Source organism: Zalophus californianus, chromosome 12 (assembly GCF_009762305.2).
Source record: "Zalophus californianus isolate mZalCal1 chromosome 12, mZalCal1.pri.v2, whole genome shotgun sequence".
In the NCBI taxonomy this organism is placed as follows: Eukaryota; Metazoa; Chordata; class Mammalia; order Carnivora; family Otariidae; genus Zalophus; species Zalophus californianus.
The window spans coordinates 29,416,491-29,422,503 of NC_045606.1; the positions used below are offsets into that span (position 1 = coordinate 29,416,491).

General features: G+C 36.5%; 1 pseudogene; it reads left to right on the forward strand.

The window, feature by feature from the left end:
- Nucleotides 1-3,198: 3,198 nt before the first annotated feature.
- Nucleotides 3,199-3,544, forward strand: LOC113911111 (annotated as a pseudogene).
- Nucleotides 3,545-6,013: the final 2,469 nt, after the last annotated feature.

The window sequence follows — 6,013 nt, forward strand, 5'->3', positions numbered from 1 at the left end:
GCTTATTATCTAGCAGATAAAAAAGACAATAAACAAATAAGTGTACAGACATCTCTTGTATTCTATGATGCATCTCCTTAGCTTGCCTCTGATATTAGCCTGTTAATGTAAGTTGTGGTACACAGCTCTGGTGAGACCTGACTTACCTGGTGCCGACACTGCCAATTCCTACACTTAGCATCTTGCCACATTTCTTCCTCAGTGCCTTCTGCAATACCACTATAATTATATTGGCCTCTGAGCACATGCTGTTAAAAAGGTTGGGGTGGGGGGTGCCTGGGTGGCTCAGTCATTAAGTGTCTGCCTTCAGCTCAGGTCATGATCCCAGGGTCCTGAGATCGAGCCCCACATCGGGCTCCCTGCTTAGTGGGAAGCCTGCTTCTCCCTCTCCCAGTCCCCCTGCTTGTGTTCCCTCTCTTGTTGTCTCTCTCTCTGTCAAATAAATAAGTAAAATCTTAAAAAAAAAAAAAAGAGTTTGGGGTGGGTGGTTGAAGCCCCTGTAAGCAATCCTCTCCTGCTGGAAGAAAGCAGCTAATAGAGAAAGGCTTTAGCCTTTCTCTGTTAGGAAGTCAATTCTAGCAGGCATTTTGAATAATTATCAAGGGCTGCTAGTAGAACTGAGCATCTATAGTTTACTAATGTGAAATATATAATGCATCCTGATACAGAATTTTCTTTATCCCATGAATTGCTCACTTTATTCTATTATATCATTAGTTTTTGATGACTAATCAATAAAAGGGTGTTACAACAGAGAAACACTTGTGGATTTTTCTGGGGGTGGGGAGGCTCGTGAGGAGTTAATTCTGTGGGCCTGAAATTGACCTGAGCAGCTTTTCTGCACAGGGCACAGGCAGGTGCTTAAATTATGAAATGCACTGGTTATTACAATGGGCCCTGTATTGAATTTTGGGATGGTTTGTTTAAGCTTGGCAGTAGTGATTATTAATAGCAGTTAGGTTGATAATTTTATACTTTCTGAGAATCCTGGAGGACTCTGCTATGGCACTTTTTACATAGCAAGAAATATGCCTACATTGCTAGAAAGGTATAAGAAGTGCCAGCTAAGACTCTATTTCGAGCTTCCTGGTTCTACTGTTATAAGACCACCTTGTGGTTTCTGATCAGACCAGAGAGAGAAAGCATGACAATTACGGTTCTTATAAAGCAAGAAAAATGAAAACTTGCATCTGTGATAAAATCATTCGTCAAGATGCATATTCTTAATGCTGTTTCTATCTTTTATCTTTTTCCTAAAATAAACCATAGGTTAATGAGCATTGACATTTTGGGTCCTATCAATCTTCTAACACTAAAACCCTGTCTAACTTCCAATGTTTTGCAGAGGAAATCATATTAATCAGTGAGGAAGCTACATTATTTTTGTTGTTATTGCCATTAAGAACAAAGTATTCAATGTCATGTTGGTTTAACATTGAAGAAGGTATAGTGTAACTTTACATATTAACAGATTTAAGGAGACAAATCTTGTGATTGTCTCAATAGAAAAGTCATTTGAGGGGCGCCCAGGTGGCTCAGTCAGTTAAGCGGCTGCCTTTGGCTCAGGTCATGATCCCAGGGTCCTGGGATCAAGTCCCACATCGGGGTCCCCGCTCAGCAAGAACCTGCTTCTCCCTCTCCCTCTGCCTGCCACTCTGCCTACTTGTGCTCTCACTCTGTCTCTCTGTCAAATAAATAAATAAAATCGTGAAAAAAAGAAAAAGAAAAGCGCATTTGACAGAATTCAGTATTCATTCCTGAGAAAAGCTTTCAGCAAACTAGGAACTGAAAGAAACTTTCTCAACCCTAATAAGGGTCATTTATGTAAAACCTACAGCTGATATAATACTTAATATTGAAAAGCCATTATCAGGAATAAGACAATGATGTCCACGTTTACTACTTTTATATTCAACACTGTAGGGCCATAAGGTAGTGCGACATAGCTAGTGCAATAAGACAAGGGAAAACAGCATCCAGATTGGTAATAGAGACATGAAATTCATGTTTAACATGGAATGTTGACACGATTGACTATGTAGAAAATGTAATGGAAACTAAAATAACATGCTAGAATTATTGAGTAAGGTTTTAGAAGACAAATAACTGGAAAAATATATTTCTCTATACTATCAGTGAACAACCAGAATTGAAGCAATACAAACATCAAAATTAAATATAATTAGCAATAAATCTGACAAAAATGTTACATTTGTACACTAAAAATGGGAAAACATTGTTGAAAGTCACTAAAGATCTCAGTAAAAGGAGAAATATACTTTGAGGTTGACTATCAATATATTTAAGATGTAAAATTTCTCAAACTGTAGACATAATGCATTCCCAATCAAATATCAAACAGGTTTTTTTTCCTAGAATTAACAAGGTGATTATAAAAGTCAAATAGAAATGCAAAGAACTGGATTAACCAAAGGTCTAAAAACACAACCTACTCTCAAGACTCATTATAACTCTAGAATTATCAAGAAAGTATGGAATTGGAGTCAAGGCAAATGAAAAGACTTGCAGAATAAAATAGAGAGTGCAGGATTAAACTTACATGTACATTGACAACTGATTTTACAAATGTGCAAAGTATACTCAAGGGAGAATGAATAGTCTTTTTGACAGATGTTACTGAGATTATGATATATTTTTAAAAAAAGCCTTTGATAAATGTTTTATGCCACATGCAAAAATTAATTCAGATTGGATCATATATAAAAAGTGAAATCCTAAAATTATGGAATTTTCTGAAGAAATCTTAAGAGAAAATCTTTGTGACACTGGGTTAGGCAAATATTTCTTAGATATAACAACAAAAGCATATTCCATAGAAGAGAATTTGATACATTGGACTTTGTGAAAAGTAAAAGCTTCTGCTTTTCACAAGTCCCTGTTAAGAAAGCAGAAACACTACAGACTCGGAGGATATTTTTTGCAAATCCTGTATCTGATGAAAGATCTACAAAGAGCCCTCAAAAGTCAATAATAAGGAAAAAAATTTAAAACACTTAAATAGCTACTTCAAAGAAGGTAGAGATTTCCAGTAAATATATGAAAAGATGTTCAAAATCATTGATTAGTAAGGAAGCACAAAGCAAAACCATGATGTCACTAGATCCCTATTGTAATGGCTCAATTTAAAAAAAGAAAGAAAAAGAAAAAAGAATTGACCATATCAAGTGTGGCAAGGATATGGAGGATCTGAGAGACTTACACGCTCTTGGTGAAAATGTAAAATGGCTCTTCTGCACTTGCACTGGTGGTGGTGGCAGCAGGTGCACCCTCTGGGTGAAGAATATTGCCTGTGAGTTGGTGGACTGGTACCTGTCCGGAAATGCTTTGCCAGCAACCACATCATGGTCACCAAGGATCATGCGTCCGTCTAGATGAATGTGGCTGAGGTTGACAAGATGACAGGCAGTTTCAATAACCAGGTTAAAACCACAGCTACCTGGGCGCCATTTGCAGGAGAGAGGAGTCAAATGACTCCATCCTCTGACTAGCAAAGGCCATGGGCAGCATTTCAAAGAACTTCTGACTGGAGAGGATCATGGATGTGGAATATTTGTCACAAATAAATAGCAGCTCCTCCCCCCCAAAAAAGAAAGAAAATGTAAATGGCACATCCACTTCGGAAAACTCTTTGCTTGTTTTTGTGTTTACTATCGAAAACAGCCATTCCACTCCTAGGTATTTTTCCAAGAGAAAAGCTTATTTATCTGTGTATATAAAGACTAGTACAGAAATGTTCTTAGCATCTTTATTTGTAATAGTCATAAATAAGGAACGATCTATTAACAGGTAAGTAGATAAAAAAATTATAGTGTAGTCATACAACAGAATGCTACTCAGCAATAAAAACATAAATATGATACATGTGTTACTTCTTTATTATGCTGAATGAAAGAAACCAGGCATAGAAGAGGATATACTTGGGGCACTAGGGTGGCTCAGTGGGTTAAGCATCTGCCTTCCACTTGGGTCATGATCTCAGGGTCTTGGGATTGAGACCAGCTTTGGGCTCCCTGCTCAGCTGGGAGTCTGCTTTTCTCTCTCCCTCTGCTCTTCCCTGTCCCACTTATGTTCCCTCCCTCTCAAATAAATAAATAAAATCTTTAAAAAAAAGAATAGTATATATTTAACTTGATTTATATAAAACTAAAACTAAAAAATGCAAAGTAATATATTGTGACATATTTTACATTTCATATACTGTTATCATTTTGTTTTAGAAAGTTAACTATATTTTAAAGTTATTAAAATAAGTAAAAATAGATCTTTAACTTTAACTTCATTTTTAGCATTATAAGAGCTCCGCATATGTGTCTAAATCCAAATTTTATCTGTATTATCATCCTTTTTTCCATAAAACTTCTTTAACATTTATTTTAGTAGAAGTGTACAGGTAATATATTCTCTCAGCTTTCATTTGTTTAAAAAATCTGATTTCACCTTCAGTTCTGAAAGATATTCACTTTGGGTATAATATTCTAAGTTGAATTTTCCTTTTCATTTCATTACTTAAAGGATGACTCTCCAATGTCCTTTAGCTTACACTGTCTCTATTGGTGAATCTTAGGTATTTTATAATTTTATGCTTCTGTAAATAATGTGCTTTTTTTTCAATGATTGACTTTAAAATTTCTTTGGTTTTCAAAAGTTTGTCTTTGCTGTATCTGGAGGTATCATTTGAATTTGTGTGTTAGTGTATGTGTGTCTATGTTGGTTTTTAACCTATTTTAGATTCACTATCTTTCTAGGATATATTGTTTAACATTTTTAATTTTTTTCTGGAAAATTTCTTGACATTTTCTTTAAAAATTTATTCTATTCCTTTCTTTCTGGTATCCTAATTACATTTTAAACAGTATGTTTTCCTTAGCGATTTGTTATGTTAACTGCCTTGTCTCTTGAAAAACTGTTGTTGTTGTTGTTCTTTTGTTTGCTTTCTTCTCTTCCTCCTTCTCTTGGTGTTGTGTACTTTTTCACTGAAAACCTTTTCATTCTAGAAAACCTATGTAGCACACATATATGGAGCACTAAATCAATCAAGTACACCTGACTTGTGTTTAGGTTTTCTAATTACTCTGGTTGCTTTCAGGACTACTGTTTCTCTTAATCATTCCTTGTATGTGGGGGAAATAAGAGGCTATTTCACAGCCCTAGTTAGAGAGCTAAGACTGGCTGTCTAAAACTGAATCTACATAATTTCATGAAATATTTGGCCAATATTATTCTCCATTTCACACAGAACAAATTCCTACTTAAGAGAATAATCTTTGGTCAAAGTCTCTTCTGAAATCCTAAATCATAATGATGCCTACATTTGTTGGCTAGTAGACTGAATCACAGGGGATGGACTTATCTATATACATTGGATATAACAGCTAGGTGTTAAATTTTTATTTGGCAAATGACATTTGTTAAAAAACACTAAGGGAATACTTTGGCAAGTGGAACTATGAAAATATGGTGAAGTGAAAATAATGTACTAACTCTTTAACATGGAATACAATGTGGGCCACCTAGGTGGCTCAATCAGTTAAGCATCCAACTCTTGATTTCCGCTCAGGTCATCATCTCAGGGTTGTGATACTGAGCCCTGCATCGGGCTCTGCACTCAGTGGGGGAGTCGGTTTAGAAGAGTCTCTCTCGGGGCGTCTGGGTGGCTCAGTGGGTTAAGCGACTGCCTTCGGCTCGGGTCATGATTCTGGAGTCCCCAGATCGAGTCCCGCATCGGGCTCCCTGCTCGGCGGGGAGTCTGCCTCTCCCTCTGACCCTCTTCCCTCTCGTGCTCTCTATCTCTCATTCTCTCTCTCTCTCAAATAAATAAATAAATAATCCAAAAGAGTCTCTCTCTCCCTCTCCCTCTGCCCTTCCCCCCACCTCTCTCTCTCTCTCAAATAAAAAAACCCAAATCACCAAAGCAACCTTGATAAAGAAGAGCAAAGTTGGAGACATCATACTTCTAGAGTTCAAGGTTATATTGTAAAGCTTTAGTAATCAA